Genomic DNA, 12,594 nt, shown 5'->3' with positions numbered 1-12,594 from the left:
TAGAGGGAAGGGATGCCACCCAGAGGGGCTTTGACAGGCTTGAGAAGTGAGCCTGTGTGAAGTTCACAAAGTTCACCAAGGCCAAGTGTAAGGTCCTGCACCTTGCTCAGGGCAATCACCAATGTCCGTACAGACTCAGGGATCAATAGATTGAGAGCAGCCCTGCTAAGAAGGACTTGGGGATACCAGTGGATAAAAAATTGGACATGAGTCCACAATGTGCACTTGCAGCCCAGAAAGCAAAACTTTTACTGGGCTGCATCAAAAGAATTGTCATCAGCAGGTTGAGGGAGGTGATTCTCCCCCTCTATACTAGTGAGACCCCCAGCTGGAGTATTGCATCCAGTTCTGGGGCCCCCAGTACAAGCAAAACATGGAGCTGTTGGAGCGGGTCCAGAGGAGGCCCACAAAAATGATCAGCAGGATGGAACACCTCTCCTATGAGGAAAGGCTGAAAGAGTTGTGGTTGTTCAGTCTGAAGAGAAGGCTCTGGGGAAACCCAGTTGCAGCCTTTCAATACTTAAATGGGGCTTATAAGAAAGATGGAGAAAGATTTTTTACCAGGGCCTGTAGTGACAGGAGAAGGGGCAACAGTTTTAAACTGAAAGAGGGTAGGTTTAGATTGGTCATAAGGAATAAATTTTTTATGATGCGGGTTGTGAGGCACTGGAGCAGGTTGCCCAGAGAAGCTGTGGATGCCTGATCCCCGGAAGTGTTCAAGATCTGGTTGGATGGGGCTTTGAGCAACTTGATCTAGTGAAAGATGTCCCTGCCCATGGCAGGGAAGTTGGAGTAGATGATCTTTGAAGGTCCCTTCTAACCCAAACCACTCTATGATTCTATGATTCTAAATGCTTCACTTTTACTATTCATCTCCTGCAAGAACAATGTAACACATACTTGGGTCCAGTCAGGAGCATTTCTCAAGGTGGAGAAAATTTACGTCTTTACCATGAAGTTATCCATGTTCATCATCTACAGATGATGAATCCACTTTGACCTAGAGATTGAGCCAAGAGGATAAATCTGATCTATTTTTTAAAATTATATTAACTTTCCCACCCTCACAGTAAAGTGTCTCTAGATAGTCATCAATAACACTCTCAGAAGCTAATGTATCTTATTGATCTCTTTGTTCATATACTGTTGAAGTAGAAACTCACCTGTGTGTCATTGTTTTTTGTTGTTTCAAAGTACAACCTTTTGATGGCATCAGTAATAGAAAAATGTCACATAGCTCCAATTGTGAGCTACCCATTTACTAGGGTCATACAGATATAGTCTGAAGGTATTACAGTTACTTCTACTGGAAAAAAACACTCTAAGAAAGCTGAGTGAAGGTGTTATTGGCTTTGACATAATGGACTACAGGTAGTAAAGGAAGAGTAAGCAAGGAATTTAGAAGGAAGTGTAATCAGCATATGCAAAAGCTTAGCCAGACTTTTCATTGTGAATTGTACAAATGGGGGGAAATGGCTCATTTTTATATGGAGCAAAGAGATTGAAAGAAGCAGTATCAGAGAAGAATGAGGAGGTGACTGCAAGCCTTAAGAGTACTGTTATCCAGTGGTCATGCCTTTTTCAGAAATTTCTCAATTTGTCTGTTAAACAAGAAAAGTTTTATGTGTTTCACAAATAAAACAGGCAAAGATCAGTTCAAATAAAAGTAAGAAACTCATCAGAGGTAGGAAAAAACACCTCCTCCCCAAAGAAACCTAAGATTAGACAACCTTCTTCAAGATTGTAATCTATTTAACTTTAAGGCAACATGTTAAATGATAAACTATTTATTGAATGCTCTAGAGCAGTTTCTAAACCACTGGTGCAGTCAAATTAGTTTCAGACCACACGTAAGGACTGTAGCAATAGAATGGGAGTGACTTAGGGTGAGAAGCCTTCAGAAATTTGCCAAAATTTGGGTTTGGCTGACTGCTCCTAGAAGAGGAAGCTGACCTGAGTGAGAACGGAGTTAGTGCAACAGAAAATGCTTCTGAAAATCTTGTCCTTAATTTATTTAATCTGTTAAAATAACACCAAAAGGAAAATTCAAGTGGAAAAAAAATCTGGCTTTTTGACAGAATGTTAGTTGGCTGGGACTAGCAAATCAAAAAAAAAAGAGGAGTTAAACTGAGAATATAAATAATCTAACTCCATTTTAATTGTGGTAAATCGTGGACTATATAATTAGTGGAAGAGTACATATTTTAATGGTACTATCACAATTATAGGATGATATAGTTGTATCTTATAAAAAATAATATGCTATGAGCATGATTGACAAACATGATTCACACTTTTGCTGGGTACTCCAATAAATGTTTTTCAGAAAACAGAAACACATGATTGTGACTAAGCAATAATATAATTCAGAGGCCTACTCTAAACTACAAGATAGTTCTAAACATACTTTAAGAATACTGAAGAATGTAGCCACTCATTTTTTTAAATCCTCGTTACTTTTTAAATTACCTATTTCTTCAAAGTATTTTAGACACATTGCAGCTGGAGGCCAATTTCTACAAATGGGTAAGAATTTTACTCAAAAGTCCTGAAAGCATGTTTTATTTAAATGTCAGTAGTTGTTTAAAAATGTTATTGTAATATAGAAACCTGCAACCAAATAAATTTTGAAGCCATTTATAGTTCCCTCTTGATCACAAAATTATAAGAATTTGTATTTCTATGGTTTAATGTTTTGAGTTCTTTGATTAACTTTTGTTGTATATTAATCGTATTAAAAATATGCATATCCTCAAAGTCTTTTAAAGAAAAAAAGACCCAGAATTAAACATATGTGAAATCTCCTATTCACATTAGTAGCAGCAGTGTTCCTTGGCACAGTTGTAGCCCCTTTTAAGTTAATGAGTTGGTCTCACAAGTTACCTCAGTGCAGTGTGAGTGCTCATGCAATATCGTCATCATCTAAGTCAAATGTGTACCCCCCCCTTTGCTGAAAACTTTGCTTTCTTCGTTACCATTCACCTTTTTTAAAGCAGTATCCAGAGGTTAAGTTTTAGCATATGAAGTTTAGAAAATAGTATTAGAAAATAGTATTCCTACTTCTGTCAGACAATGGTCATGCATCTGGTAAACTTCTTTTTTTCCTCTTTATAGTATGTAAGGGGAATATTGGAGTAAGAAAGGAGAAATGTCACCATAGTTTTGGGACTAGGCTGAATTGCTTCTGTTTGATATATTAACAACATTAAAAGAGTTTTGGAAAGCACAGGCATGTTTTTTAAAGCGTACCTTTCCTATGTGACTTATTGACTTATGAACTTTTAGACTATTGCAGTAGATTCTCCTTTTCCTGAAACCTTAAATGAATGTCATTATGAATTTTTTCAAAGTGCAAGTTAAGGACCAGCAGAAGGAATAATTTGGTGAAATGTTATCCTTCTGTTTTATACACAGGATCTGATAATCGTACTGCAGCTGCTCATTGTGGATATATTAACATATTGTATTTTTCCTTCATTGCATTTATAAGTTTCTTGAGCCTGCCTGCCTTCGGAGTACTAAGTGGATTTCAAAGTGGGATTAATTTGTAGGTTTAGTACCCAAATCTGTAGCAATCATCAATAATTCTTTCTCTACTGTGAACCACAAGGGTGGGGAACTTGTGAACCAGAGGTTGGATACAGCCCATGACTGTATTTCCTCAGGGCCATTGCCATGTCTTTTTATGCATGTTTATTGCCTATTACTACAGCATGTGTTAGTGACTCTAAAATATCTTTGAAAGGCTTATTTGGCCCTGATCAGGGAGAGGGTTCCACCCCCCACCCTCTGGTGTATCAAAATTAGTATCAAAGATTAAATGAGCAATTGAAAAAAAGCATTCAATTAGTGGAGGAGGATCAAATTACAGTGAACTTTCCTCCTGGGTTCACTGCCCATAATAATGGCTTTATTTGGAACAAAATTATTGAAAAGTGCCACTTTAAAATATGCCCTGTGTCTATTTTGGTGTCAAGTTGAAACAGATGCTTTGTGGAATGATGGGATGGTTGGAGTGGATATATTTGAGAGTCAGAGATATGTTTTTAAGATGAACCTTGAGTGCTCTTGTGAACTGAAAAATTTAACTGGTAAGGCAGCTTCCAGTCTGTTTGAACACATTCTCAAAAGTCTTACAACCTATTTTCAGGAGAAGCAGTAATCTCTCGGAGGGACGATGCGGTCTGAGCCTCACCCAGACACTATCTCTGAGGCAAGAAGCCAGGCATACTTTACAACCACTGCAAGCAACTTCACAGAGATTCTTCCTGTGCCTACATGATTCTTTCTTACATGAACCTTTCTGTTTTGTTCTTAAAAGAAACCCAGTCTGCCAGCTGGGTTCCTCAGAACAATTTTGGCAATAAACCATGACTAGTGTGTGAGCGCTTTCCTTCACTTGTAGAACTACTTTGTGAGGCAAATATAACTCAAGTAGGCTGGCTGCAGATAAAGTTTGTGTTTTATTGTGAGAATTCTTTGAAACATCAATGAAATTATCTGTAAAAGACCACAGGCTGGCCTTCTTCCAGGCAGTATTTTGATCTAGTGTACAGCAATCTAAATTTAGGAAAAGAAAAAAGAAATTCAGGCTTTTGTTATTTGCCTGGGCATCTAGGCACGACTTGCCCGTGTTTCATTAGTCCTGTTAAAGGGTCACATCAATCTTTCCTACTTGCTCCTCGTTACTGATTTGTATCTGCTCCTTTGTGAAAATGTTAAGAGATATCCATAATACAATAAAAGAAAAAGTCGTTAGCCTCATAATTCCAAGAAAGACATGTACATTCCCCTTGATTTTTTTTTTTAACATAGTCAAAACCAGAAGATAGTAGGGTCAATTTTTTTTTCTCTCAATTCCTCTGGAGTGCCTACATATCTACTCTTGCATTAGAAAATGTGTAGTGAAATAAATTAATACTTGATTTTTACCCAGCATTGAAAATAGACAGGCCTTCATTTCCACATAAATATTCCATGGAAACATTGAAGAACGACCTGCATAATTCAGTGTTCGGTTGAGTCTTTACCATTTTTTCTTAATTTGTCTGCATGCTGTTTTACTATTGAGTTCCCAATCCTGAGAGAAAGAAGAAAGGCTTAAGCCATCTTTAACTTTTGTTTTTGGAAAGATCGTAAAGATCAGTCAGATAATTGCTTGTCTGGAGTATAATTCATTGAGTTCAATTAAAAACAAGATTAAAAACTGTAAGAAGTGCAGTGCCATTTTTAATTATATATGTCACTTGTGTATATCTTTCCAGGAGTTTACAAATCTGAGATGAGATCTCTGTGCTGTGAGTCCCACTGTGTACATCGATTCAGAATAGTAACTTGAGTAGCACCAGGCTTTGGGCATTTAGAAAAATTAATAGACAGTTTGATATCTCTCTGCTTGAACATCCAGGTCCTAAAATTTAGCACATTTATTCCAGTAGGTCTACTAATGGTTCCTGTTCCATTATCCTGCTGGGGACAGTGGTCACATGGTCTCTCTGCTTTATTCCTGGATATTGCTAAGAATATGTCCCGCCTCCTGAATGGACTCAGACCTCTAACTTTAACCCCAGTCACACTGTGATAAGGCCAAATTAAGCAGCATTGTCAGATTTGGGGGACTGCTATGTAGCGTTAAGATACAAGTGAGCTCTAAACTAGTGACAGCAGTAACAGTCTGGCTAGAGCAGAGCATCTCACAAGAGGCGAGCTGACTCAGCAAAGAAGTCACCTTTGCTGTGCTTAGCACTGAGATTCGAAAAATGCAACCAAGCTTTCATTTATTAGCTGCTCTGTGGTAACTGTTTGCACATAGATAGTCCTTTGCAGCTGCAGAATAATTCAGTTCAGCTTGACTGGGCTAAATCAGCTTAGACCATGTCTTATTTGCATAGGCTGAGAGCAGGCAGTAAGGTGGCTGCTGTGGCTTGGCTGATGTGAGCTACACGTTGTCTCACCCCTCAGTTGTCAAAATGTACTGAACATTGTTGTATTTTTATGTGATTTTCTGTAGCTAGATCTTTTCCCCTACTAGCTTTTTGAGTTGTATAAAGATATCTTCTAAAATAACTGCCTTGATGTAGCACTGTGGAAGATTTGACTAATTAAAATGCAATTACCAATTTTCTCACCTTGATGAGTGCATTCAGTTTTGATTAACTAATTTGAAAAAATGTACTGGAAAAATAAAAAAAAGAAGATAAAAACATTGAGAGGAGAGGTACAGTGGAAGTAGAAATCTAAAAAGAATGTTTTGTTGTTTTAATTTGGAAATTAAACTTGTTAGTAAGAAAGGCATTCAGATATGTTAAGTAGGATAAAGAAGATCAAGAGAAGGTTGAAACAGGAATGATGTTTTATTTTATCTGAATACAAAACCTAAAGCACTTTCAGTAAATTAAAATGCAAACTATATATATATTTCAATATAGTTTTAGGTGATACCTTTATATTCTGTGGAACTCATTGCCACAGGAAGTTACTTATGCGAATAAGTATTTGCAGAAATGTGCACTGGATTTAGACTAGCTTTGATAAAATTACAGGTATTATCATCTTCATGCTTTAAATAAGAATCTGAGCACTGCAACTCTGGAGAAAACTTTTTCCTGCACTACACTACTGCAAAACTAGTTATCTTCTGTTATGCTCATACCTTCCCCTCAGATATTTACAATTAGTCACCAGATCACATGAACTACTGTTTTTTTAAGGTTGTTGTCAGATTCATTGTTCCTAAATTATTTAAATAACAAAGTCAGAGACAGCTAATGCTACGGGCCATGACAGTCAGTGAAATAATTGATTAAAATATTTAATAAGCTTGTGTGCAAGATGGAACTCTAGATGGAGCAGTTCCCTTTGTTTGAACTTGCTTTGCTGGTCTGATAATGATTTCACTAAGTTAGTAACTATTAGACAAATGACTGTCAGAAATATGATAGCATAGTTCTGTTGAAATGTTCAAACTTAGATTGGATTTCTTTAATAAGAAGCTTGTGTATTAGTATAGGAGGAAAACCTGTAGTGAGTGTTCACCTTCTCAAATTTATTATTTGAAATGATGGCAAAAGATATTTTATGAAATAACAAGATTGTATAGTGCAGCAAAAATTAATTCAATATTTCTCATCAACCTTCTTGAATATATTATTTGCTCTAACGCCAAGTTAACATTTAGAAAAGAGAAATATGGAAAAGGTCTAGCTAAATACTGGAGTTATGGGAACTAAAATGCTGTATCATGCGCCAGTGGTATAGGTGTTACCAGATTCATTTAAAGTGCCTCAAAGCTCTGCTTGTTGCACTGTTTAGAGGGAAAGCTGCATGTGGTCAACTTTCAGTCCTATCTCATGGGAGAAAGGTAGAGAGTTGCCAGTGGCCAGGCTTTCCCTTAAGTTCACAATCAAGATGGCCAGGAAAATATAACCAGTTATCTCAGAGCGTTCTGCTCAGGCTTCTGGAACCACCATGGGGAGCATGCTCAGCCACTTAGCACCATGAATACTACCAGTGTTCCCTCATCTGCACTTCTCCATAGCTTTCTAGGACAGTACACCTCCCTAGCATACTTCCAGAGTAGTCCCATTCATTTAGTTTCCCCCCCCCTCCCAATATTTGTAATAGTCCAATCACTGCAAAATTAAAGATGCAAACTACAAAAAAAAAAGAGGGGGGAGTACCTTCCTTTGGTCTGATTGCCTCAGTTCTCCATGCAAAGGAGAAGTGAAAGGGTAGATTCCACTTAAGTTCCTTTTCCTAATAAAACTCCCCTCCCAGAAAATTAGATGCAAAAGAAAGGCTTTTGATACCTGATCTCCCAAAACCAGAGTGGATGCTTGCAGTAAAGCTGTGCACGTTAGCTTAATTCTCCTTCCCTTTGGAATGAGACTTTAAGAAAAGCAGGCCTTGGAGTCCTGCCTTTTGTGAATGGCTATTCCTCATTTTGAAACTAACCTCAAGCTACGTGAGTAAAATAATATCTAATGTGCACAAAGACTAGCTAATGGGAAGTTAAAAGAATTTATTCCATAGAATACACAATTCTTTGTACACACAGAATAATAAACACTACAAAAAGGAAGGGGTTTGTGCCAATATGTAAATACCTACAATTGAGAGAATGACAATGATAGTTCTTCTTCTTGCTTTTCATTTTATTCTCTGTCCTCAGCCCTTTACACAGTTGGTATCATGGGCCAAGTTTCCTTAATGGAGACTAAAAAGAGATTACTAAATTACAGGACTTTATTTATGCATTTTTTAAGCTGTTTTAACAGTCTGTGACTTTCTGTACTCTCCCTAGGCCTTCATCATATTCTACTAACAAAGTATTGTAATGTTATAATAAACCTGGAAGCAACTTCAAGACTCATGTATTCTATCAGAATTGATTTCAACATTTCTCATCAAGTACTGTAAATGGATATCTAATGTAGCATTGACTTTCTTCAACAATATTGCCTCCCAACTTCTCATGAAAAATTGCCTTACTTCCTAATTTTTGCAATATAATTTCCTAATATTTAATGTATTCTTTCTTATATGCATTTTGCCTGCTGTTTTTCCCTATATTTAACAGTTTCCCCCTTCCCTCTGTCCCATTCCAGCCTTCCAATCAAATGACATATATTCTCTATATTCTGCCTTCTTCAGAATTTGTTTATACAAAAAATTACTTTAAAAAATTGACTGTTTAAAAGGGGAAAAAAACTTTCTAACGTATTAATAAGAAGGTACTCTAGGGTGTGGATTAATGACCTATTAATATTCCTCTTTGATGGTTTAAGCCAATTGGCTTTCATTCCATCCTGCCTGACAGAACACTACAGGCACGTATTCATAGGCTGTTAATAAATGCCCCTCCAAGATTTTTTTCCGCTAAACTTCAAGCCTTCAGTAAAGTACGTATTCAGGGGAAGAATAGGACTTGCTGGGCCTCTGGCAAAACAATGCCACATTAAATTTGGAGAGACAAGGTGCTGAACCACATTGCTAAATGTGATGCTTTGACAGAAAACAATCCATGGGATACTTCTGTTTGCCAATGGTCAGAGGTCTGAGTCAACAGAAATATTCACTACCTCTCTCCTGATCTAGATGAGTCGTGTCATTATAGATTAATAAATTATATTACCTGACTTTATGATTTCAGCACATTAGTCACTCCACATTCATATGCAAGATAAAATAAAGTGGGACACACATTTTCTAATTGGGAATTTCTAAATCAATAGTCATTCTACAAAAGGAGCTATGTTAACAAATGAATATGGGTGGTTGGCAGAAAGCAAAATTATGCCTGGAAGAGCTTACAAATCACAAAGGAAAGCAATCACTTAATTTCTGTTGAGTGAGTAGCAGGTAGCAAGACAAACACCGCACTGTAGCAATTTAGATGTGATCAGAACAAGGCAAAAGATGAGAAAGATACATGTGGTTTAATGAAAGGTTATGAAATACTGGAGCATTAACTCTAGGGTGAATAAATAGTGGATTTTTCTCAGAACACAGTACCTAATATCAGACCAATCACAATACATAAAGTAAAATTATTAGCCAGTTCCTTTGGAAACAAGTCACAGTTTTGCCATTAACTTCAATGGCAGTGACAAGGATGTTTTTACTGAATGTAAGTACACTGTACAGCTGTAGAGTCAAATCCACAGCTGAAAAGATCAGTCTAACTCTGCTAAATAAATTAAATCCAGTGAGGATCTAACCTGAGAGGTGACTGAAAATGTTGGTTCACAGACACAGATGTCTCTTGCACAGTTCATACAGACAGAGCAGTCCATATTGAAGCATTAAACCTCCATTAATTATCAAATTAACTATGAGCTGAAGATTCAGAACTTCCACAACTTCATTCTTTCAAAAGTCTCTTTGTTGTAAAGCAATGTCTGTTGCCAAGGTTATTTACCTGTTCCCTATACTCACACAGATACTCATTTGTACACATGGACTAATATACCTTTTCTTAATTCTGTAAGATTTTTAACTAAAAAATAAATTTTAAAAAAAGGAACACCTCACATTAGGCTCAGGCTTCCAGAGCTGGGAAGAAAAACACATTTTCAGAACACATCTAAATCAAGTTTAAGTATTAATTTAAGTTTTAGAATATTATTGTTCTTTCACTGAAACAATATCCAGTTTTCTAGTGAAGGTCCCAATTTCACATGAAGTCATTGAGATTTAAAATAATTTCCTGAAGGAGAATCTAGTTTCCATCATTTTATTTCAGAGCTCACAGAATCCTCTAAATGATCACTTCATGTAACACATTGTAGTACTCTTTAAAAATGAGGTCTGCCTCTTAAATTAGGCCTGTTTTCATTGCAGTGGTGTTTCTGTGCATCTTTATCTCTAACAGCACTAAAGTGTATATAGGATTTCTCAGGGATAAATGATGTAAAGAACAGCAGCATTGTTAATTTGAGGGTTATGGATAAGGATTCCTAAATTCAGGCAACCATCTAAAAGACCTCTCACTAAACTGTCTCGATTCTCTCACAAAACGCTTTCAACACACAGAATATTCTCTGAAAAACCCCTATGAGCCCCTTGAGGCCATATTACAGTAGAAACAGAGTCTAGATGTTTTGTCTAAGCAAGAGCAGGCATAGTTCAAAGCAAGAAGGTAAAATGCATCATAAACAAGCCTCAGCTTTCATGCCTTCCTCAGTCTGAATCTCTGATGAACAACTCCCTGTACTTTCAAGCTATAATGGAAAGTGAAGGAATACGGCTTTTGTGTTTTTCCTTTTACAGCAATAAAGGAATCTCACTAAGATAGATTTCTCGTAAGATAAGTGCACGAGCTATCCCATCAAAGCTATTCTATCTAATTGTGTGTCCCAAAGCTAGGACTGTGTCTACATAACTTTGCACAAGAATGTTCATGCTTGTCAACATACCAGTAGATATTTGAAGTCTCTCCTGAGACTTTTAAACCCTACTCCCCTGTGTTGAACAGATTCTGCCATTGTCCATCTTAAGAAATCAGACTGAAGGAAAAAACATAAGGCGGCAGTGATCCTTACTTTACAGGAACTTACGTGGTGAAAGGGCTTAGCCTTATGATTTCTGCTAGCTTGAGCACTGATTATTTTTAAGCACTTACCTGGTTTTGGTCACATAACCCTAGTGTCTGCACAAGGAGAAGAAGAAACAGTTGAGTGCTACTGACAGCTGAGTAGTTAGTGTTTTCTCTGCTAGATGTCAGCAATGGTTGCTGTCTGATCTCTGCAAGCAATGTTTTCCAAACAGTAGGCAAAATCCTGCCTCTGCAGATTTCAATGGCAAAACTCAGCTGACTTCACTGGGCTCAGGATTTCATTTAGTGCCTCTGTATTTTAAAACTCCAAATTTGCCAGAGGCGTACAGTCTTTTAGAGAGAAATAATTCTTAAAAAACAGAACAAGAGAGAAAAACCCATTGCATTCCTAGCAGCTAAAAATCTTTCATTGCAATGAGTACAAGAGAAAATAATCTTTGTCACCGTATCTTAAGGGGATTTATAGTGTATATGAAGTGTAATCTCTCATTGGATCACAACAACCTGTTTGTTGCATTCAGGCAAGAGCCACTATGTATGCAATTGGGTAATCTGTAATATGTGTTGTCTTGGAGTTTGATGCTGCTGACAGCTCCACTTCCCACCACTGAAGCTTCACCTAATCAGAGACATGAAGGTTGTGGTTTGCTCTTAGTGTAAGTGCATTTGCCTTTAGTTAATATCTCCGATGTAACTACAAAAAAAATTAAAGTAACCAATAATGATGTAAGAATAAATGAACGAGTTAAAAAATGCACCATTAAGCTTAACAGCTTGCTATATAAATTCACTCCCACTGTCACTAACCCCAGGTATTCGAGACCCAAGACACTGACAGTCTCTAGCAAATCCTGTGGTGGTTGCTTCGATAGGTTATAGGTCCTGATAGTCTGGAGAAGGGGGTGTGAACCTACATCCCAGCAAAATTTTTACTTTCAGATGATGCATAAAGGATTCACCAGTTGGGGCTTCACTGTCATTCTTCAATATACATTTTTGGTATGCAAATGCAGTTCATTCAAAAGAAGACTAAATACTTCCTCCTAATTCATCTTTAAATAGCAATATAATATGTGAAAAAAGCAAGGGGAAAAGGACCTCATTCTTCTAAAGATTCAAACCTCTTCGATAAGGATCAAAAGTACTGGAATCAGATGAATTATATTATTTGTAAAGCCAACAACCACTTCTGTCGTGTATATATATACACGTTCATTTGTGTCCAGTCAGAAAGTGTCTCTCTAAATCCCCATGACTTGTATGTACATAAAAAGTGTCTGACTGTATATCTGGAGTGACAGAATTTGAATAGATGAAGGGTTGTACAAATTCATAGCTTTGTTTAAATGCGCGTGTATGTACATGCTGTATGAAGGGGAAAGAAATGGAGCGGTCACATCCCTCTCCTACTTTTTAATCTGTGATTAAACAAGTTGATCTTGCAGCCCTCAAGTGTTTTTTATATTAATGACATAATGTCGTTCATTACTTAGTTTTAAAATGTTTAATATACTTTATAACAGCTTAAAGTCTAAAAC

Source organism: Ciconia boyciana, chromosome 4, assembly GCF_034638445.1.
Source record: "Ciconia boyciana chromosome 4, ASM3463844v1, whole genome shotgun sequence".
NCBI classification, from domain to species: domain Eukaryota; kingdom Metazoa; phylum Chordata; class Aves; order Ciconiiformes; family Ciconiidae; genus Ciconia; species Ciconia boyciana.
This window is presented reverse-complemented; position numbering follows the sequence as displayed.